The 23,532-nt window shown below is 40.5% G+C and overlaps 1 pseudogene across 1 annotated transcript in view; it reads left to right on the plus strand.

The window, feature by feature from the left end:
* Positions 1-20,849, plus strand: part of LOC134478816 (zinc finger protein 431-like) — a 37,191-nt pseudogene extending 16,342 nt beyond the window's left edge. Inside the window, exons 2-4 of the transcript XR_015641389.1 lie at positions 17,120-17,243; positions 17,438-17,498; positions 18,730-20,849. The product of XR_015641389.1 is annotated as a zinc finger protein 431-like (transcript). The remainder of the gene's footprint in view (positions 1-17,119; positions 17,244-17,437; positions 17,499-18,729) is intronic.
* Positions 20,850-23,532: the final 2,683 nt, after the last annotated feature.

Raw genomic sequence — 23,532 nt, forward strand, 5'->3', positions numbered from 1 at the left:
TTCCAGTGCTTAGGAAATAGAGGCACTGTGGATTGCTCTGGTGCTGTTTGTATTTTGATGTTAATTCCACTTTTCCCAGAGGGGCTGCCTAGGATGAGGAGTATTCACATAGTCAGGTGTCTTTCGTTGGAAACTTCTCCCCATTTTAACATGTAAAATATAGGCTAGAGCAGGTTATTGGGCTGGGGAGGGGAAGGTGGAACTGAAAAGCTTTAGGGAGAAGGAGAGACGTGAGGGAAGATGGGGAAGGAAAATGGAAGTGAAGCAGGTGGCCTACAGCATTTGTATTGGTCCCCAGAACAATGGCCTTGCTTTCTTGATTTAAGTTTCTAAATTCTTAAGGTAAAGGGCAGTACCTCAAACGAGTTTTAAAATTACCTATTTGAGTCATGGACTGTACTGTGCATTGCAGTAACAGGGAAAGCATTTTTATGTGGAGCAGGACTTCTGGCCTCAGAACAGTGCAGGAGAAACAGTGTCCTGTGTACAATGCAGAGTGAAACAGGGTAGGCAACAGCTAGATCACAGACTAATTGAAGTTTAAAGCCTTCATCTGCAGGGCTCACCTTTATGAATAAAGTCCTGCCTGACTTAGGGTGTGTGATTTTGTAATTTCCTAACGAGTGTTAATTCATACCTTTTAATGTAAACACACAAGATTGATGGGTGAGACTCTGGGACCCACTCCTGGAAGACAGTCTTACAACACCTTCCAAGATGTTCCAAGAGTGGACAGTAGGAAGGAGAAAGGACCTTTCATTAGTGTTTTCTGAGGTCTCTGTCCTTGGCGTGGGGGGGGGGGGGAACTACAAACAAAGAGGTTGCTGTGTATGAATTGACTTCACTGACAACTTCGTGTGGAAGTGTGGATCACAGGAGACCTGTTTTGTCTCAGTTGCTTGACCAGCATACCTCCAGTAGGGGAGATGCTAAGTTCCTAAGACTTAGCTGTGTGGTTCAAGCTAATGAGGGATATGGGGAAGCCGAGCAGTCAGACACACCAGTGGGAGATAGCAAGCAGTGTGTTCTAGGATTCCCCTTAGACACATCCATTAGGAAATCTGAGGGAGATCACAGTCCCACCGTGGTGAGTGTGAGGACCCCAGACCCCAGACCCCAGACGTGGAAGAGTACACTGGTGGATCTATCAGAGTCTAATGTGTTAGTCTAGGATGAGCTGTGATCCACACTGTTTTGTTGGTATATGTGTGGATCTGGGGAAATGCACTGGGCTTTCTTTCCTCAGTGAGAGGGCATTCCTTGAGGAGGGGAGAATCTGGATTTCTAGCCATTGCTGTGTTGCTGCCACTCTCTCTATGCAGTGCACACACTGAAGCTTATAGTGTGTGGTACACGGACTTGTAGGAATATTGAGGTCAAGTTTGTAGAAGTTCCAAATGAAATAACTCGACAAGTTCGGTAGGAGTGAAATCAAAGTTTGTGGCTTATCCAGAACAAAAGGTAGTTTCAAATGACCATCAAGTGCTGAAAGGAAAGCATAAATTGAAATGCAAGGAGATTATCACCCTTAAACAGAAGATTCTTTCTATGGACTTGAAATCTTAGAAGATGCCATGAGAGTAACACGCTTTCCTCTAACCCTCCAATTAATGGAAGGAGTAGGCAAAGTGATTCTTAGTCCCAGTAAAAGATTCCACAACTGTTATTCATCTGTGATGGGGTCCAGCCCAGTTTAGAAGCCAGACTCAACAAGACCACTTATTTCTTGTGGGTTGGAAACAAGAAGGATGCAAAGGTCATGGATGCTTGCTCTGTGGTTTCAATTCAGCACTCGTCCAGCCATCTGTGTTCTGCAGAGTCAGAGCCCCATTGATGAGCCTGTTGAGTTCATTACTTGAGGTCATGAGGATGAAGCTTCAGTTGTATTTCCTGACCACATGATGTTGAGATACAAAACATGAGTCATCTCCTGTGGAGAGCTGCATACACAATGTAGAAGTAACCAAAACAACAGCTATGTTACAAGTTGCCCCTTAAAATGTAAGCCACATATGTCTGAGACAGAGCCATAGAACTTGCCTTTGACCTGCAGGTTTCTTGCTCCATCTACTGATGGAGCCAGGCCTGTTTATTGGAATGGGAAGTGATATTCTGTGCCATTTTTGTCTTTTATTGTATACTTTTTTTGTTTACATTTCAAATGTTATTCCCTTTCCAGATTCCCGGACGTAAGCCCTCTATCCTATCCTCCTCTCCTTCATTATAAGGGTGTTCCCCACCCCAACCAGCCTCCCTTCCCACCCTCCTGACTTTCCCTTACACTGGGGGAGGGGGGGAGGTTTATCCTTGGTAGGACCAAGGGATTTTCCTCCTATTGTTGCCCAGCAAGGCCATCCTCTGCTACATTATGAAGCTGGAGCCCAGGGTTAGTTCATGTATAGTCTTTGGAAGTGGTTTAGTCCCTGGGAGCTCTGTTTTTGTTATGGGGTGGCAAGCCCCTTCAGCGTTTTCAATCCTTTCTCTAATTCCTCCAACAGGGATCCCATTCTCACTTCAGTGGTTTGCTGCTTGCATTTGCCTCTGTATTGGACATGCTCTTGCTGTGCCTCTGAGGAGACAGCTATATTTGGCTCCTGTCAGCATGCAGTTCTTAGCTTCATTAATCTTATTTAGTTTTGTTGGATATATATGGCTCTGAATGGCTGTTCCCTCCATCTCTTCTCCAAACTATTCTTCCATATACCCTCCTTTTAAGAAGGAGTTACGCATCCACACTTTGCTTGTCCTTCTTGAACATCCTGTGGTCTGTGGATTGCATCTTGGGTAATTCGAGCTTTTGGGCTAATATCCATTTATCAATGAGTGCATACCATGTGTATTTTTCTGTGATTGGGTTACTTCACTCAGGATGATATTTTCTAGTTCAATCCATTTGCCTACAACTTTCATGAAGTCAATATTTTGATAGCTGAGTGGTACTCCATGGTGTAGATGTACCACATTTTCGGTATCCATTCCTCTGTTGAAGGTCATCTGGTTTCTTTCCAGCATTTGCTATTATAAATAAGACTGCTGTCAACATAGTAGAGCATGTGTCTTTTTCGTGTGTTGGAGCTCCTTTTCCGTATATGCCCAGGAGAGGTATACTGGGTCCACACGTAGTGGAATGACCAATTTTCTGAGGACCTTTCAGATTGATTTCGAGCGTGGTTGTACCAGTTTGCAATCCCAACAACAATGGAGGAGTGTTCCTGTTTCTCCACATCCTCGCCAGCGTTTGTGGTCACCTGAGGTTTTGATCTTAGCCATTCTGAGTGGTGTGAAGTGGAATCTTAGGGTTGTTTTGATTTTCTTTTCCATTATGAGTAAGGATTCCAATGTGACTAAGCTGAGTATTCTTTATTCAGCTCTGTACTCCATCTTTAATAGGGTTATTTGACTCCCTGGGGTCTAATTTCTTGAATTCTCTGTATATTTTGCATATTAGCCTATCAGATGTAGGATTGGCAAAAATCTTTTCCCAATCTGTTGGTTGCCGTTTTGTCCTATTGACAGTGTCCTTTGCCTTACATAAGCTTTGCAGTTTTATGAGCCCCATGATTCTTGATCTTGGAGCTTAAGCTATTGGTGTTTTGTTCAGGAAATTTTCCCCAGTGCCCATGTGATCGAGACTCTTCCTCACTTTTTTCCTATTAGTTTGAGTGTATCTGGCTTTATGTGGAGGTCCTTGATCCACTTGGACTTAAGCTATGGACAGGGTGATAAGAATGGTTCCATTTGCATTCCTGTACATGCTGACCTCCAGCTGAACCAGCACAAATTGTTATAAATGCTATCTTTTTTCTATTGAATGGTTTTAGCTTTTTTGGCAAAGATCTAGTGACCATAGGTGTGTGGGTTCATTTCTCGGTCTTCAGTTCTGTTCCACTGATCTACCTGCCTGTCTGTGTACCAATTCCATACTGTTTTTTTCGCTATTGTTCTGTAATACTGTTTGAAATCAGAGATGATGATTCCCACAGAAGTTATTTTATTGTTAAGGATAGTTTTCGCTATCCTGGGTTTCTTGTTATTCCAAATGAATTTGCAAATTGCTCTTTCTAACTCTATGAAGAATTGAGTTGGAATTTTGATGGGGATTGCATTCAATCTGTAGATTGCTTTTGGAAACATGGCCATTTTTAACCTATTAATCTTTCCAATCCATGAGCATGGGAGATCTTTCCATCTTTTGAGATCTTCCTCAATTTCTTTCTTCAGAGACTTGAAGTTCTTTCACTGGCTTGCTTAGAGTCACACCAAGGTATTTCATGTTATTTGGGACTATTGTGAAGGAATGCCTTTTCTCTCATTTCTTTCTCAGCCTGTTTATCCTTTGAGTAGAAGAAGGCTACTGATTTGTTTGATTTTCTTTTATACCAAGCCACTTTGCTGAAGTTATCAGGCTTAGTAGTTCTCTGGTGGAACTTTTGGCGTCATTAAAGTATATTATCATATCATCTTCAAATAGTGATATTTTGACCTCTTCCTTTCCAATTTGCATTCCCCTGACCTCCTTTTGTTGTCCGATTGTCTGGCTAGGACTTCCAGTAGTATGTTGAACAGGTAGGGAGAGATTGGGCAGCCTTGTCTAGTCCCCGATTCTAGTGGGATTGCTTCAAGTTTCTCTCCATTCAGTTTACTGTTGGCTACTGGTTTGCTGTGTATTGCTTTTACTATGTTTATGTATGGGCCTTGAACTGCTGATCTTTCTGGGACTTTTATTGTGAAGGGGTGTTGAATTTTCTCAAATGCTTTCTCAGCATCTAATGAAATGATCATGTAGTTTTTTTCTTTGAGTTTGTTTACATAGTGGATTACGTTGATGGATTTCTGTATGTTGAAACATCCCTGCATCCCTGGGATGAAGCCTACTTTATCATGATGGATGATCATTTTGATGTGTTCTTGGATTAGGTTTGCAAGAATTTTATTGAATAATTTTGTGTCAATATTCACAAAGGAAATTTGTCTGAAGTTCTCTTTCTTTGTTGGGTTTTTGTGTGGTTTGTGTCTGTTTGTATTTTGTGGAATAGTTTGGACAGTACTGGTACGATATCTTCTATGAAGGTCTGATAGAATTCTGCAATAAACCCATCTGGTCCTGGGCTCTTTTTGGTTGGGAGACCTTTAATGACTGCTGCTGTTTCTTTAGGAGGGATAGGATTGTTTAGATGGTTTAGCTGATGCTGATTTAACTTTGGTATCTGGTACTTGTCTAGAAAATTTCTCCAGATTTTCCAGTTTTGTTGAATATAGGCGTTTGTAGTGGGATCTGATGATTATTTTAATTTCCTCAGATTCTGTTGTTATGTCTCCCTTTTCATTTCTGATGTTGTGAATTTGGATACACTCTCTGTGCCCTCTGGTTAGTCTGGCTAAGTGTTAATCTGTCTTGTTGATTTTCTCAAAGAACCAGCTCCTGATTTTGTTGATCTTTGTATGGTCCTTTTCGTTTCTGCTTGGTTGATTTCAGCCCTGAGTTTGATTATTTTCTGCCTTCGACGCCTCTTGGATGTATTTGCTTCCTTTTTTCTAGAGCTTTTCTATGTTCTGTCAAGCTGCTGATTGATGAATGCTCTCTCCTATTCCTTTTTGGAGGCACTCAGAGCTATGAGTTTTCCTCTTTGAACTGCTTTCATAGTGTCCCATAAGTTTGGATATGTTGTGCCTTCTTTTTCATTAATTTCTAAAAGGTCTTTAATTTCTTTCTTTCTTTGTTTCTTCCTTGTTATCATTGAGTAGAGCTTTGTTCAACTTCCATGTATATGTGGGCTTTCTGTCATTATTGTTGTTATTGAAGACCCGCCTTAGTCTATGGTGATCTGATTGGATGCATGGGATTATTTTAATCTTTTTATATCTGTTGAAGTCTGTTTTGTGACTGATTATATGGTCAGTTTTGGAGAAGGTACCATGAGGTCCTGAGATGAAGGTATAGTCCTTTGTTTTAGGATGAAATGTTCTATAAATATTTAAGACCTTTTGGTTCATAGTTTCTGTTAGATTCTCTATGTCTCTGTTTCATTTGTATTTCCATGATCTATCCATTGATGAGAGTGGGGTTCTCCTACTATTATTTTTTGAGGTACAATGTATGCTTTGAGCTTCAGTAAGTTTTTTTTTTTAATAAGAATGTAGGTGCCATTGCATTAGGAGTATAGATATTTAAGATTGAGAGTTTGTCTTGGTGGATTTTCCTTTGATGAGTATGAAGTTTTCTTCCTTATTTTCTTTGATAACTTTTGGTTGCAAGTCGATTTTATTCGATATTACAATGGCTGCTCCAGATTGTTTCTTCAGATCAATTCCTTTGAAAGTTGTTTTCTAGCCTTTTACTCTGAAGTAGGGTCTGTCTTTCTCTCTGAGTTGTGTTTCCTGTATGTAGCAAAATGCTGGGTCCTCTTTACATATCCAGTCTGTTAGTCTACATCTTTTTATTGGGGAGTCGAGTCCATTGATGTTAAACTATATTAAGGAATAGTGATTTATGTTTCCTGTTAGTTTTGTTGTTAGAGGTGGAATTATGTTTGTTTGGTTCTCTTCTTTTGGGTTCATTGCATGAGATTTTTCTAGGATTTAGTTTTCTTCCATGTGTTGGAAATTTTCCACATATTGTCTTTGTAGGGCTGGCTTTTTAGAAAGAAATTGTGTAAATTTCATTTTGTAGTAGAATATCTTGGTTTCTCCATCTACATTAATTGAGAGTTTTGCTGGATACAGTAGCATGCGCTGGCATTTGTGTTCTCCTAGTGTTCTTATGATATCTTCCCAGGATCTTCTGGCTTTCATAGTCTCTGGTGAGAAGTCTGGTGTAATTCTTATAGGTCTGCCTTTATATGTTACTTGACCTTTTTTCCTTACTGCTTTTAATATTCTTTCTTTGTTGTGTGCATTTGGTCTTTTAAGTATAATGTGACAGGAGCAATTTCTTTTCTGGTCCATCCTATTTGGAGTTTTGTAGTCTTCTTGTATATTTATGAGCATCTCTTTCTTTAGGTAAGGGATGTTTTCACTATAATTTTGTTGAAGATATTTACTGGCTCTTTAAGTTAGAAGTCTTCACTTTCTCCTATACCTATTGTCCTTAGGTTTAACCTTCTCATTGTTTCCTAGATTTCCTGGATGTTTTGGACTAGGAGATTTTTGCATTTTGCATTGTATTTGATGGTTGTGTCAATGTTTTCTATGGTATCTTCTGCCCCTGAGATTCTCTCTTCTATCTCTTGTATTCCGTTAGTGACACTTGCACCTACGACTCCTGATCTCTTTCCTAGGTTTTCTATCTCCAGGGTTATCTCCCTTTGTGCTTTGTTTATTGTTTCTATTTCCATTTTTAAATCATGGATGGTTTTATTCAATTCCTTTACCTGTTTGGTTGTATTTTCCTGTAATTCTTGAAGGGATTGTTGTGTTTCCTCTTTAAGGGCTTCTACTTGTTTACTTGTTCTGTGCTGTATTTCTTTTCCTTACCCCTCCAGGAGAGGGTGCACTCTTTTTTTCTTTTTTCTTTTTTTTTTTTTTTTTCCGGAGCTGGGGACCGAACCCAGGGCCTTGCGCTTCCTAGGCAAGCGCTCTACCACTGAGCTAAATCCCCAACCCTGTGCTGTATTTCTTTAAGGGAGTTATTTATTTTCTCCATCATCATCGTAAAATGTGATTTTAACCCAAATCTTCTTTTCCAGTGTGTTTGTAAATCCAGAGTTTGTTTTGCTCAGAGAACTGGGCTGTGATGATGGCAAGTACTTTTGGTTCCTGTTTATAAGGATCCTGTGCTGGTTGTCTCTGGTTTTAGCTTGTGTTGCTGTCCCTGACAGTGGCTTGACCCTCCTATAGGCCTGTTTTCTTTCAGCTGAATCTGGGAACAGAGACCTACTCCTGGGTTTGTTTGACCTGAAGCCTCCAGGCGGGTTGCTGGCACAGAAGTGTTGGTCTTACCTCTGCTCATGGTGTGTAGGCTATCCTGGTGACTGGCTTTAGCTTTTGGCCCAAGCAGAAACCGGAAGTTTCCTGCCCCTGACTGTTTCTAGGTCCCTGTGCCCAAAGGGCACACATGGTTCTAAGAAATTTCCTCTTGTGTGAAGAAATTGGGCGGAAAGTAGTTGGTTCCCCTGAGTTCTCAGGATTGTTTGCACTTCTGAGTGTCCAGTTTTCTCCCCTACAGGTTCTGGGTAGAGGGAGCTGTGGGACCATTTCAGTTCATCTCCAGGCTCCAGCAGAAACTGCTAGCAGGTTCCTGCCACTGACTGCAGGTCTGTTCCTGTATCCAGAGTCTACTATACAAGTTCCCCTTGGGCCATGAATATGATCAGAAGTGGACAGAAGTGGCGGTCTCTTCTGAGGTCTCAGATTTTTCCTCATTTCTGGGAATTTAGCTCTCTCCCCTACGGGATTTGGGTGCTGGGACATGTGGGATTCATTCAGTTCAGTTCCGGGCACAGCCAGAAACCAGAAGTGTCCTGTCCCAGAAGTCTTCTGCCTTGTGTGTCCTGAGGTCACCAGGTGGGTTGCTTAGAGCAGAAAAGGTGATCTTACCTCTGCTCTCAGGTGTGACTCCTTGTGACTGCCTTTCAGCTCTCGGCACAGGCAGAAACTCGAAGGGTCCTGTCCCTGACTGCTCCTAGGTCCCTGTGCCCAGGGGGCACAGATGTTACTAGGAGGTTTAATCTTTTGTCAGATAGGTGTGCAGTAAGTAGTTGTCTCCTGTGAGTTCTCGGGATTGTCCACACTTCTGAGGGTCCAGCTGTCGCACCCACAAGATTTGGGTCAAGGGATCTCTGGTACTGGTTCAGTTCAGTTCCAGTTCAGTTCAGGAATCAGCAGGTTCCTGCCAGTGACCAGTCCTATATTCCTGTATCCAGGGGACACTATGCAGGTTCCTTTTGGTTGAGGAATGTGAACAGAAGTGGGCAGAAGTGGCGGTCTCCACTGAGGTCTCAGGATTGTCCACACTTCTGGGAATTCAGCTCTCTACCCCATGGGATTTGCCATTTTATGTGATAAAGATATAACTTGCTTTCAGACTTTAGAGTATGTGACAGTCTAAAGATTGTCTTGAGGGTGACAGGAGACTTTGGACATTTGAACACTGTACATGCTGTAACAGACTTTAAGAGTCTTTGATGTTACATTAAATGCATTTTTGTCATGGAATGACCATGAATCTATAGAGAGCATGGTCCAGCGCTGTTAGGTGGATGAAAGAGCATCTAGATAGTATGTTGACTTTAAACATTTGTCTCTTGTTGGTGGACTTGTTGGTGAGAATATGTGGAGAAGGACTCCTACAAGAGGCAATTCCTTATTGGGATGGGATTTGTGTGTCTATAGACTTAATCAATATCCACTTATTTCTGTTATTCTGTTTTCCTTGAAATTCATCCTTCAGCTTCCTTCCTTCCTGTCCTGCCTTCCTTTTAATAGGCTCTGTCCTTAAATCATATGAGATACAGAAGAAGCAATGCTAAGCTATTTTGCTTAACTAATATTATCATATTTTTCAAATTTGGTTTTGTTTTTGAAGACAGTTTCTCTTTGTGGCCGTGGGTGTCCTCAAAGTAGGCCTATATGCTAGTCAGGCTTTGAATGTAGGGATCAAATTGAATCTGGGTTCTAATGCTGGAATCAAATGTGGGCCAACGTGCCTGGCCCACATTTGGGTCTATTATGAAGGGTGTCGTTTCCCTAATTTCTTTCTCGGCTTTTTTCTCTTTTGTGTAGAGGAAGGCTACTGATTTATTTGAGTTAATTTTATACCCAGCCACTTTGCTGAAGTTGTTTATCAGCTTTAGTAGTTCTCTGGTGGAACTTTTGGGATCACTTAAATATACTATGATATCATCTGCAAATAGTGATATTTTGACTTCTTCTTTTCCGATCTGTATCCCCTTGACCTCCTTTTGTTGTCTGATTGCTCTGGCTAGAACTTCAAGGACTATATTGAATAAGTAGGGAGAGAGTGGGCAGCCTTGTCTAGTCCCTGATTTTAGTGGGATTGCTTTAAGTTTCTTCCATTTAGTTTAATGTTAGCAACTGGTTTGTTGTATATGGCTTTTACTATGTTTAGGTATGGGCCTTGAATTCCTATTCTTTCCAGGACTTTTCTCATGAAGGGGTGTTGAATTTTGTCAAATGCTTTCTCAGCATCTAATGAAATGATCATGTGGTTTTGTTCTTTCAGTTTTTTTTTGTTTTTTTGTTTTTTTGTTTTTTTTAATTAACTTGACTATTTCCTATATACATTTCGAGTGTCATTCCCTTTCCTGGTATCCGGGCAAACATCCCCCTCCCCCCTCCCCTTCCTTATGGTTGTTCCCCTCCCAACTCTACCCCCATTGCCGCCCTCCCCCCAACAGTCTAGTTCACTGGGGGTTCAGTCTTAGCAGGACCCTGGGCTTCCCCTTCCACTGGTGCTCTTACTAGGATATTCATTGCTACCTATGAGGTCAGAGTCCAGGGTCAGTCCATGTATAGTCTTTAGGTAGTAGTTTAGTCCCTGGAAGCTCTGGTTGCTTAGCATTGTTGTACATATGGGGTCTTGAGCCCCTTCAAGCTCTTCCAGTTCTTTCTCTGATTCCTTCAACGGGGGTCCTATTCTCAGTTCAGTGGTTTGCTGCTGGCATTCGCCTCTGTATTTGCTGTATTCTGGCTGTGTCTCTCAGGAGCGATCTACATCCGGCTCCTGTCGGTCTGCACTTCTTTGCTTCATCCATCTTGTCTAATTGGGTGGCTGTATATGTATGGGCCACATGTGGGGCAGGCTCTGAATGGGTGTTCCTTCAGTCTCTGTTTTAATCTTTGCCTCTCCCTTCCCTGCCAAGGGTATTCTTGTTCCCCTTTTAAAGAAGGAGTGAAGCATTCACATTTTGATCATTCGTCTTGAGTTTCATTTGTTCTAGGCATCTAGGGCAATTCAAGCATTTGGGCTAATAGCCACTTATCAATGAGTGCATACCATGTATGTCTTTCTGTGATTGGATTAGCTCACTCAGGATGATATTTTCCAGTTCCAACCATTTTCCTACGAATTTCATAAAGTCGTTGTTTTTGATAGCTGAGTAATATTCCATTGTGTAGATGTACCACATTTTCTATATCCATTCCTCTGTTGAAGGGCATCTGGGTTCTTTCCAGCTTCTGGCTATTATAAATAAGGCTGCAATGAACATAGTGGAGCACGTGTTTTTTTCATATGTTGGGGCATCTTTTGGGTATATGCCCAAGAGAGGTATAGCTGGATCCTCAGGCAGTTCAATGTCCAATTTTCTGAGGATCCTCCAGACTGATTTCCAGAATGGTTGTACCAGTATGCAATCCCACCAACAATGGAGGAGTGTTCCTCTTTCTCCACATCCTCGCCAGCATCTGTTGTCCCCTGAGTTTTTGATCTTAGCCATTCTCACTGGTGTGAGGTGAAATCTCAGGGTTGTTTTAATTTGCATTTCCCTTATGACTAAAGATGTTGAACATTTCTTTAGGTGTTTCTCAGCCATTCGGCATTCCTCAGCTGTGAATTCTTTGTTTAGCTCTGAACCCCATTTTTTAATAGGGTTATTTGTTTCCCTGCGGTCTAACTTCTTGAGTTCTTTGTATATTTTGGATATAAGGCCTCTATCTGTTGTAGGATTGGTAAAGATCTTTTCCCAATCTGTTGGTTGCCGTTTTGTCCTAACCACAGTGTCCTTTGCCTTACAGAAGCTTTGCAGTTTTATGAGATCCCATTTTTCGATTCTTGATCTTAGAGCGTAAGCCATTGGAGTTTTGTTTAGGAAATTTTTTCCAGTGCCCATGTGTTCCAGATGCTTCCCTAGTTTTTCTTCTATTAGTTTGAGTGTGTCTGGTTTGATGTGGAGGTCCTTGATCCACTTGGACTTAAGCTTTGTACAGGGTGATAAGCATGGATCGATCTGCATTCTTCTACATGTTGACCTCCAGTTGAACCAGCACCATTTGCTGAAAATGCTATCTTTTTTCCATTTGATGGTTTTGGCTCCTTTGTCAAAAATCAAGTGACCATAGGTGTGTGGGTTCATTTCTGGGTCTTCAATTCTATTCCATTGGTCTATCTGTCTGTCTCTGTACCAATACCATGCAGTTTTTATCACTATTGCTCTGTAATACTGCTTGAGTTCAGGGATAGTGATTCCCCCTGAAGTCCTTTTATTGTTGAGGATAGCTTTAGCTATCCTGGGTTTTTTGTTATTCCAGATGAATTTGCAAATTGTTCTGTCTAACTCTTTGAAGAATTGGATTGGTATTTTGATGGGGATTGCATTGAATCTGTAGATTGCTTTTGGTAAAATGGCCATTTTTACTATATTAATCCTGCCAATCCATGAGCATGGGAGATCTTTCCATCTTCTGAGGTCTTCTTCAATTTCCTTCTTCAGTGTCTTGAAGTTCTTATTGTACAGATCTTTTACTTGCTTTGTTAAAGTCACACCGAGGTACTTTATATTATTTGGGTCTATTATGAAGGGTGTCGTTTCCCTAATTTCTTTCTCGGCTTTTTTCTCTTTTGTATAGAGGAAGGCAACTGATTTATTTGAGTTAATTTTATACCCAGCCACTTTGCTGAAGTTGTTTATCAGCTTTAGTAGTTCTCTGGTGGAACTTTTGGATCACTTAAATATACTATCATATCATCTGCAAAAGTGATATTTTGACTTCTTCTTTTCCGATCTGTATCCCCTTGACCTCCTTTTCTTGTCTGATTGCTCTGGCTAGAACTTCAAGAACTATATTGAATAAGTAGGGAGAGAGTGGGCAGCCTTGTCTAGTCCCTGATTTTAGTGGGATTGCTTCAAGTTTCTCTCCATTTAGTTTAATGTTAGCAACTGGTTTGTTGTATATGGCTTTTACTATGTTTAGGTATGGGCCTTGAATTCCTATTCTTTCCAGGACTTTTCTCATGAAGGGGTGTTGAATTTTGTCAAATGCTTTCTCAGCATCTAATGAAATGATCATGTGGTTTTGTTCTTTCAGTTTGTTTATATAATGGATCACGTTGATGGTTTTCCGTATATTAAACCATCCCTGCATGCCTGGGATGAAGCATAGTTGATCATGGTGGATGATTGTTTTGATGTGCTCTTGGATTCGGTTTGCCAGAATTTTGTTGAGTATTTTTGCGTCGATATTCATAAGGGAAATTGGTCTGAAGTTCTCTTTCTTTGTTGTGTCTTTGTGTGGTTTAGGTATAAGAGTAATTGTGGCTTCGTAGAAGGTATTCGGTAGTGATCCATCTGTTTCAATTTTGTGGAATAGTTTGGATAATATTGGTATGAGGTCTTCTATGAAGGTGTGATAGAATTCTGCACTAAACCCGTCTGGACCTGGGCTCTTTTTGGTTGGGAGACCTTTAATGACTGCTTCTATTTCCTTAGGAGTTATGGGGTTGTTTAACTGGTTTATCTGTTCCTGATTTAACTTCGATACCTGGTATCTGTCTAGGAAATTGTCCATTTCCTGAAGATTTTCAAGTTTTGTTGAATATAGGTTTTTATAGTAAGATCTGATGATTTTTTGAATTTCCTCTGAATCTGTAGTTATGTCTCCCTTTTGATTTCTGATTTTGTTAATTTGGACGCACTCTCTGTGTCCTCTCGTTAGTCTGGCTAAGGGTTTATCTATCTTGTTGATTTTCTCAAAGAACCAACTTTTGGTTCTGTTGATTCTTTCTATGGTCCTTTTTGTTCCTACTTGGTTGATTTCAGCTCTGAGTTTGATTATTTCCTGCCTTCTACTCCTCCTGGGTGTATTTGCTTCTTTTTGTTCTAGAGCTTTTAGGTGTGCTGTCAAGCTGCTGACATATGCTCTTTCCTGTTTCTTTCTGCAGGCACTCAGCGCTATGAGTTTTCCTCTTAGCACAGCTTTCATTGTGTCCCATAAGTTTGGGTATGTTGTACCTTCATTTTCATTAAATTCTATAAAGTCTTTAATTTCTTTCTTTATTTCTTCCTTGACCAGGTTATCATTGAGTAGAACATTGTTCAATTTCCACGTATATGTGGGCAATCATTCCTTATTGTTATTGAAGACCAGGTTTAGGCCGTGGTGGTCTGATAGCACGCATGGGATTATTTCTATCTTTCTGTACCTGTTGAGGCCCATTTTTTGACCAATTATATGGTCAATTTTGGAGAAAGTACCATGAGGAGCTGAGAAGACCGTGTATCCTTTTGCTTTAAGATAGATTGTTTTATAAATATCTGTTAAGTCCATTTGGGTCATGACTTCTCTTAGTCTGTCGACATCACTGTTTAATTTCTGTTTCCATGATCTGTCCATTGATGAGAGTGGGGTGTTGAAATCTCCCACTATTATTGTATGAGGTGCAGTGTGTGTTTTGAGCTTTAGTAAGGTTTCTTTTACATATGTAGGTGCCCTTGTATTTGGGGCATAGATATTTAGGATTGAGAGTTCATATTGGTGGATTTTTCCTTTGATGAATATGAAGTGTCCTTCCTTATCTTTTTTGATGAATTTTAGTTGAAAATTGATTTTATTTGATATTAGAATGGCTACTCCAGCTTGCTTCTTCTGACCATTTGCTTGGAAAATTGTTTTCCAGCCTTTCACTCTGAGGTAGTGTCTGTCTTTGTCTCTGAGGTGTGTTTCCTGTAGGCAGCAGAATGCAGGGTCCTCATTGCGTATCCAGTTTGTTAATCTATGTCTTTTTATTGGGGAGTTGAGGCCATTGATGTTGAGAGATATTAAGGAATAGTGATTATTGCTTCCTGTTATATTCATATTTGGATGTGAGGTTATGTTTGTGTGCTTTTCTTCTCTTTGTTTTGTTGCCAAGACGATTAGTTTCTTGCTTCTTCTAGGGTATAGCTTGCCTCCTTATGTTGGGCTTTACCCTTTATTATCCTTTGTAGTGCTGGATTTGTAGAAAGATATTGTGTAAATTTGGTTTTGTCATGGAATATCTTGGTTTCTCCATCAATGTTAATTGAGAGTTTTGTTGGATACAGTAACCTGGGCTGGCATTTGTGTTCTCTTAGGGTCTGTATGACATCTGTCCAGGATCTTCTGGCTTTCATAGTTTCTGGCGAAAAGTCTGGTGTAATTCTGATGGGTCTGCCTTTATATGTTACTTGACCTTTTTCCCTTACTGCTTTTAATATTCTTTCTTTATTTTGTGCGTTTGGTGTTTTGACTATTATGTGACGGGAGGTATTTCTTTTCTGGTCCAATCTATTTGGAGTTCTGTAGGCTTCTTGTATGCCTATGGGTATCTCTTTTTTTAGGTTAGGGAAGTTTTCTTCTATGATTTTGTCGAAGATATTTACTGGTCCTTTGAGCTGGGAGTCTTCACTCTCTTCTATACCTATTATCCTTAGGTTTGATCTTCTCATTGAGTCCTGGATTTCCTGTATGTTTTGGACCAGTAGCTCTTTCCACTTTACATTATCTTTGACAGTTGAGTTGATGATTTCTATGGAATCTTCTGCTCCTGAGATTCTCTCTTCCATCTCTTGTATTCTGTTGGTGAAGCTCGTATCTACAACTCCTTGTCTCTTCTTTTGATTTTCTATATCCAGGGTTGTTTCCATATGTTCTTTCTTGATTGCTTCTATTTCCATTTTTAATTCCTTCAACTGTTTGATTGTGTTTTCCTGGAATTCTTTCAGGGATTTTTGTGACACCTCTCTATGGGCTTCTACTTTTGTATTTATGATTTCCTGGAATTCTTTCTGGGATTTTTGTGACTCCTCTCTATGGGCTTCTACTTGTTTATTTATGATTTCCTTGAATTCTTTCAGGGATTTTTGCGATTCCTGTCTGTAGGCTTCTACTTGTTCTCTAAGGGAGTTCTTCACGTCTTTCTTGACGTCCTCCAGCATCATGATCAAATATGATTTTGAAACTAGATCTTGATTTTCTAGTGTGTTTGGATATTCCGTGTTTGCTTTGGTGGGAGAATTGGGCTCCGATGATGCCATGTAGTCTTGGTTTCTGTTGCTTGGGTTCCTGCGCTTGCCTCTCGCCATCAGATTATCTCTAGTGTTACTTTGTTCTGCTATTTCTGACAGTGGCTAGACTGTCCTATAAGCCTGTGTGTCAGGAGTGCTGTAGACCTGTTTTCCTGTTTTCTTTTAGCCAGTTATGGGGACAGAGTGTTCTGCTTTCGGGCGTGTAGTTTTTCCTATCTACAGGTCTTTAGCTGTTCCTGTGGGCCTGTGTCTGGTGTTCATCAAGCAAGTCACTTGCAGCAGAAAAGTTGGTCTTACCTGTGGTCCCGAGGTTCAAGTTTGCTCTTGGGGTGCTGCCTATGAGCTCTCGGCAGCGGCAGCAACCAGGAAGATCTGCGCCGCCCTTTCCGGGAGCCTCCGTGCACCAGGGTTCCAGATGGCGTTTGGTGTTTTCCTCTGGCGTCAGAGATGTGTGCAGAGTGCAGTCTCTTCTGGTTTCCCAGGCGTGTCTGCCTCTCTGAAGGTTTAGCTCTCACTCTCACGTGATTTGGGTGCAGAGAACTGTTTATCGGGTCTGTCCCTTCAGGTTCCGGCGGTGTCTCAGGCGCAGGGGTCCTGCCGCTCCTGGGCCCTCTCCCACAGGAACCCAGAGGCTGTATACAGTTTCCTCTTGGGCCAGGGATGTGGGCAGGGGTGGGCAGTGTTGGTGGTCTCTTCTGCTCTGCAGCCTCAGGAGTGCCCACCTGACTAGGCAGTGACGTCTCTCTCTCACGGGGTCTGGGAGCAGAGAGCTGCTGCGGGCCAGGGTCTGCGGGTCTCTTACTGCAGTGTTAAAGGCATAGGACAATAGACCCAGCGTTTAACTGATTTTTACAGTCAGTAATTGTTAGTCTTAATACAGTTTCTTCGATGTGTTGTAAGCACTATTGATCTTGTAGAGCTTGTGTCCTCTTTACATATGTAGGTGTCATTTCACTAGAAAGGCTACATCCTATTGAACAGGCTGTTAAATGACAGGGGTGAACCTCATTAATACATTTCCTACAAGTATGTATTGGTAATTACAGTAGAACTTTGGAGTCAAGAAATAAGTCTGATAGTCCCCATAATTAAATGAACACATTGTTTATGAAGAATACATGCCCAATGTTGTCTCTATCATGCTTTCTTTTGTACCCATGTATGGGATACTCGAGAAGACAGTGACTTATGAGGATGTGCATGTGAACTTCACTCAGGAAGAGTGGACTTTGCTGGATCCCTTCCAGAAGAAGCTCTACAAAGATGTCATGCTGGAGACCTACAGGAACCTCAATGCTATAGGTAAGAGTATAAATACCCTTTCCTGTTTTAAAATTGGAGAAAACCCTTCTTTCTTTTGAAGCACTTCTGTAATTTCAATTGAGATGGGTAGAGAATTTGGTGAGTAAAGCATGCAAGACTTTAAGATTTACTGAACATTGTCACTTACATTTTCCATAATTTCCATTCATCGTTTTTCTCTTACTCTATTTCAGGCTTTAATTGGGAAGACCAAAATATCGAGGAACATTGTCAAAGTTCTAGAAGACAGGGAAGGTACCTCTTATATGCAAGCTCATACAAATATGCCTCTGAAGAAATTTTAATGTGTGCTGAAAGTTTGAAAGTAAAGCAACAGTGTAAATAAGAACTGCTTTAAATATATTGATGATCGATACATTCTAACAAAACCATGGTATTTCGTGTGCTTTTATCTGATTTGTTTTTGCAATGCAATTTTTTAAGAAAGTGGACTTGGAAACAATGCCTTAGTGTACATCACCATTTGAAAGACAGCCCTATTACAACTACACTGTACAACTGGCAATACATTTCTGCTAATTTTGTAAAAGCTCCACATGTTGAATAGTTGACAAATACATGTCGAAAAGCTTCTAATTAGCTTATTCAGATATTAATAGTGATATTGTTATATTTAGTGAAATTAGCAGATTATTTGTTGTAAGAAGGATGTTGTGCATTAACCTCCATCCCTATATCACTTGTCTATGAAGAACAAAGTGTTAAATTATGTGAATGCAATGTGTTCATCTTCCTTTCATAGATATGTAATATATCATAATGAACACAAACCATGTATATAAAAGGGATTTTGAAGGAAACAATGTACCTCTCTCTCTGTCTGTCTATCTATCCATCTATGTATCTATCTATCTCTATCTATCATATCCATCCATCCTTCCATCTATTTATCTTTCTACCTATCTTTCTGTTTATGTATCTCAATCTTTTTCTGACACTCTCTCTCCCATAACAATGAGAAGATATATAGTGGGTGGCTGTTATACTAGACTGTTTCAACATGATAAATGTTTTACAATTAATGATTTTTCCAACTTCATTGGCAATACATATGGAACCTCAATTTGTAATAAATTCTCTTGAGTACTAGGAATGCCGAAATGCTTCTGTTTCTCCTGGATTACTTCCCAAATATAGTATGAACAACACTACAGTAAATATTGGAATACACTTAGTGTATTAAAGCTCTGAGCTTTTTTGCTTTTCTTCAAATTTGGGAAAAACCTTTTATAGAAAAAGGATATATAAATCTGAGCTATGTAATAAATGCTCTGCCATCTCAGGGATCTTGGAAGATGCAAAACAGCCCATAGTCAAGGGAAAGCTTGAATGTGAACGAAGTGAAAAAAAAATTAAGGCCGGATGCCTCTTTATATGTAGACAAACAGTAACATTAAATAAATCATCCAGATGAAAGTGTTCATCAGTGTGGTAAACCTTTCACATGTGCATATTATCTTCTCAGGCATGAAAGAAGTCAGAGTGCAGAGATTCCCTCCGAATATACTCACTGTGGAAAACCCTTTGCTTTACATGCTCACAGTCATCCTCAAAGGAATGAAGAGATTCATTCAGAAAAGAATCCCTCTGAAGTTATTCAGTGTGTTGAAGCCTTTGCACCTTACACAGTTCTCCAAATACATAAAAGAACACAAGCTAGACAGAAACCTTATGAATATAGTCAATGTGCTAAAGTTTTTGGAAATCACAGTAAACTTAAAAAGCATGAAAGACTTCATACTGAAAAGAAACCCTACAAATGTCATGAATGTGATAAAGCCTTTTCACAACCTTTTAGACTCCAGAAGCATCAAAGAGTTCACACTGGAGAGAAACCCTACAAATGTAATGAATGTGATAAAGCGTTTTCACGACCCAGTAGCCTCCAGACGCATAAAAGAGTTCACACTGGAGAGAAACCCTACAAATGTAATGAATGTGATAAAGCCTTTTCAGTACACAGTAGCCTCCAGAGGCATAAAAGCGTTCACACTGGAGAGAAAACTTACAAATGTAATGAATGTGATAAAGCCTTTTCACGACACAGTAGCCTCCAGAGGCATAAAAGAGTTCACACTGGAGAGAAACCCTACAAATGTAATGAATGTGATAAAGCCTTTTCAGAACACCATAGCCTCCAGCAGCATAAACCAGTTCACACTGGAGAGAAACCCTACAAATGTAATGAATGTGATAAAGCCTTTTCACGACACAGTAGCCTCCAGAAGCATAAAAGAGTTCACACTGGAGAGAAACCCTACAAATGTAATGAATGTGATAAAGCCTTTTCAGTACACAGTAGCCTCCAGAAGCATAAAAGCGTTCACACTGGAGAGAAACCCTACAAATGTAATGAATGTGATAAAGCCTTTTCACGACACAGTAGCCTCCAGAAGCATAAAAGAGTTCACACTGGAGAGAAACCCTACAAATGTAATGAATGTGATAAAGCCTTTTCAGAACACAGTAGCCTCCAGATACATAAAAGAGTTCACACTGGAGAGAAACCCTACAAATGTAATGAATGTGATAAAGCCTTTTCAGTACACAGTAGCCTCCAGACGCATAAAAGAGTTCACACTGGAGAGAAACCCTACAAATGTAATGAATGTGATAAAGCCTTTTCAGACCACAATAGCCTACGGACGCATAAAAGAATTCATACAGGAGAGAAACCCTACAAATGTAATGAATGTGATAAAACCTTTTTATACCACACTAGCCTCAGGATACATAAAAGAGTTCACACTGGAGAGAAACCCTACAAATGTCATGAATGTGATAAAGCCTTTTCAGCACCCAGTATCCTCTACAGGCATAAAAGAGTTCATACTGGGGAGAAACCCTACAAATATAATGAATGTGATAAAGTCTTTTCAGACCACGGTAACATTCAGAGGCATAAAAGAATTCATACTGAAGACAAACTCTACAAATGTAGTGATTGTGGTGAAGCCTTTTCGCAACACAATAGACTCCTGATACATGAAAGGATTCATACTGGAGGGAAACCCTACAAATGTAAGGAATGTGATAAAGCCTTTTCACGGCCCAGTAGACTACAGATTCCTAATAGAGTTCATACTGGAGATAAACCCTACATATGTAATGAATGTGATAACGCTTTTTCACAACCCAGTAGACTCCAGGTCCATAGAAGAATTCATACAGGAGCAAAACCCGTCAAATGTAGTGAATGTGTTAAACCCTTTTCACAACAAAATAGTCTCTAGACACATAGAGTTCATACCAAAAGAAACCCTACAAAAGTAAGCAATGTGATAACGCCTTTCACAACACAGTAATCTCCAAATACATTAAAGAACATACACAGGAGAAGTACCCTCCAAATGTAACAATGTGACAAAGCCTTTTCCCAACATAATAGTCTCCAAATACATAAAAAAATACATACTGGAGAGAAACCCTACAATTTAAAAATTGCGATAAAAGTTTTCCAATCCACATTTATCTTTTTTTGTTTGTTTTGTTCTGTTTAGAGTTAAAGACAGATTTTATTTTAAACTCTGATTTACCAAATAAGCTTTTCCTACCCACTCTCAGAGCAGAGACCTTCACAGAATTCACAACCTTTTGTTTATTGACTGCCGTTGTGGGGGCCTTGGCAGCCACCATTGCTATCTTTGTTACCCGCTTAACCTTTTTTGCTTTTTTTGTCAGTCCTTATAGCCTGCTCTCAATGAGCTTTCCTGACTCCCGTTTTCTAATTCTTCTTAGCATCATATCAGCACGAGACACACAGGGATGACTCCCTGGAACATGACTGTACTGAGGGTTCTTTTCTTTTGATTTTCTTCAGCCTGTGTTTCGTGTGTGTGTGTGTGTGTGTGTGTGTGTGTGTGTGTGTGTGCGCGCGCGCGCGTGTGTGTGTGTGTGTGTTTCTGTAGCGGACAGTCTAGTTCATCTGCCTAGGATTCCTTTTGGAAAGTAATGCAGACTCATTTTTGCCAGTAAGAAAACTGGAAAACCTTCCAATGTCTTGGCATAGTGCTGCCCATGTCCCAGGTAGGTCTTGTACCCGCTGAAACTGAATAGCTCAGCCTTCACGGTCATAGATGCTCACCTGCCAGGGAAAGACAGCACAGAGCACAGTCATCTTAAAGGGCATGGAGGAGTGAGTGATGTCATTAAGCACGTGAAGGCAGGTACAAGATAGGACGAGGCCTGTCATTGGATGAGAGGGAAGGATGAAAGGCAGAGAAGTTTGAGGGAAGAGGATATTATCAATTGGATCAGAGGTTATTGTGTGTTGTTTCTTGGGGGAATTAAGTTTAATAGAGTATGTGTCAGCTGGGATACTAAGCCACCATGGAATTGAGATGTTTATTTCTGGCATGGTGACAGCCTGCCTTGGGGACTGCATTGGTAGACAGATTGTTGCCAGGCTCAGAGTGAGGCCATAGGCAATGTTATAGGGGCTAGAGCAAAGAGGGTGAGAGGCTTTGCTGATTGAGATTAAGATATCTACCAGATAACTAGGGTCACTGTGGTGCTGACCAAGTGGGGGTAAAAGACAGCATTCCATTTTTTATAATTTTGCAGCAACACATACACCTGGAGAGAAGCCATTGGTGTTTTATTCAGTAAATTTTCACCTTTTCCCATGTATTTGAGGCTCATCCTCAAGTTTTCTTCTATTAGTTTGAGTATCTGGTTTTATGTGGAGTTCTTTCATCCACTTGAATTTAAGCTTTGTCCAGGGTGATAAGAATGGGTCAATTTGCATTCTTCTACATGTTAACCTTCAGTTGAACCAGCACCATTGGTTGAAATGTTACCTTTTTGCCACCTGATGGTTTTAGTTCCTTTGTCAAACATCAGTTGAACACATGAGTGTGGGTTCATTTCTGGGTCTTCAATGCTGTTCCACTGATCTGCCTGTATCTGTACCAATACCATAGAGTTTTTATCCTCATTGCTCTGTAGTAGTGCTTGGGAATGATGATTTCCCCAGAAGTTCTTGTATTGTTGAGTATTTTGTATGCTATTCTGTTTTTTTTTTTGTTATTCCAAATGAATTTGCAAATTGCTCTAAGTCTTTGAATAATTGAGTTGGAAATCTGGTGGAGAGTTCATTGAATCTGTAGATTTCCTTTGGCGAATTGGCCATTTTTGCAGTATTAATCTTGCCAATACCTGAGCATGTGATATCTTTCCATCTTCTGAGATCTTCAATTTTTCTTCAGAGGCTTAATGTTCTTGTCATGCAGACATTTCCCTTGCTTGGTTAATGTCACAACAATGTATTTTATAGTTTAGTGAGTACTGTCAAGGGTGTCATTTCCCAAAGACACATGCTGCTCTATGTTTATCGAAGCCTTATTTAAAAGAACTCAGATGGCCTCGAACACAGGAATGGATACAGAAAATGTGGTAAGTTTACACAATGGAGTACTATTTGGCCATTAAATACAATGACTGCATAAAATTCTTAGGCAAATGGTTGGAACTATAAAATATTATAGTTACCGAGGCAACTCGGTCACAAACAGACGCACATGATATCCACAAACTGATAAATGGGTATTAGCCCAAAAGCTCACAATACCCACAATAAAATTAACACATCCTATGAAGCTCATGAAGAAGGAAGACCAAAGTGTGGATGCTTCAGTCCGTAGAAGGTGAAAAAAAATACCCACAGAAGGAAATTAGGAGACAAAGTATGGAGTAGAGACTGAAGGGAAGACATCAAGAGAATACTCCACAGGGTGTTCACCCCACATACAGTCACCAAACAGATACTATTGCAGATGCCAAGGAACGCTTGCTGACTGGAGCCTGATAAAGCTGTCTCGTGAAAGGCTCAGCTAGAGCCTGGCAAGTACAGAGGTGGATTATTAAAGCAAACCATTGGGCTGAGTACGGGGTCCCCAATGGAGGAGTTAGAAACAGGATTGGAGGACCTAAAGAGGTTTCCAACCCCATAGGAAGAATCCCACAGAGCTGATCCCACAGAGCTTCCAGGCACTAAACACCCAACAAAAGAGCACACGTGGAGCCATCCATGACTCCAGCTACATCTGTAGCAGAGGATGGCCCTATTGGAAATCAGTGGGAGGAGAGACCCTTGGTCCTGTCAAGCTGCAATGCTTCAGTGTAGTGGAATGCCAGGAAGGCAAGCAAGAGTGGGTGGGTTTGTGGGAACACCCTCAGAGAAGTAGGGGAGGGGCTATGTGATAGTGGGTTTCTGGAGTGGAAACTGGGAAAGGGGATAACGTTTGAAGTGTAAATAAAGAAAATATCC

This window comes from Rattus norvegicus, chromosome 17 (genome assembly GCF_021556685.1).
Source record: "Rattus norvegicus strain SHRSP/BbbUtx chromosome 17, alternate assembly SHRSP_T2T, whole genome shotgun sequence".
Classification (NCBI taxonomy): Eukaryota; Metazoa; Chordata; class Mammalia; order Rodentia; family Muridae; genus Rattus; species Rattus norvegicus.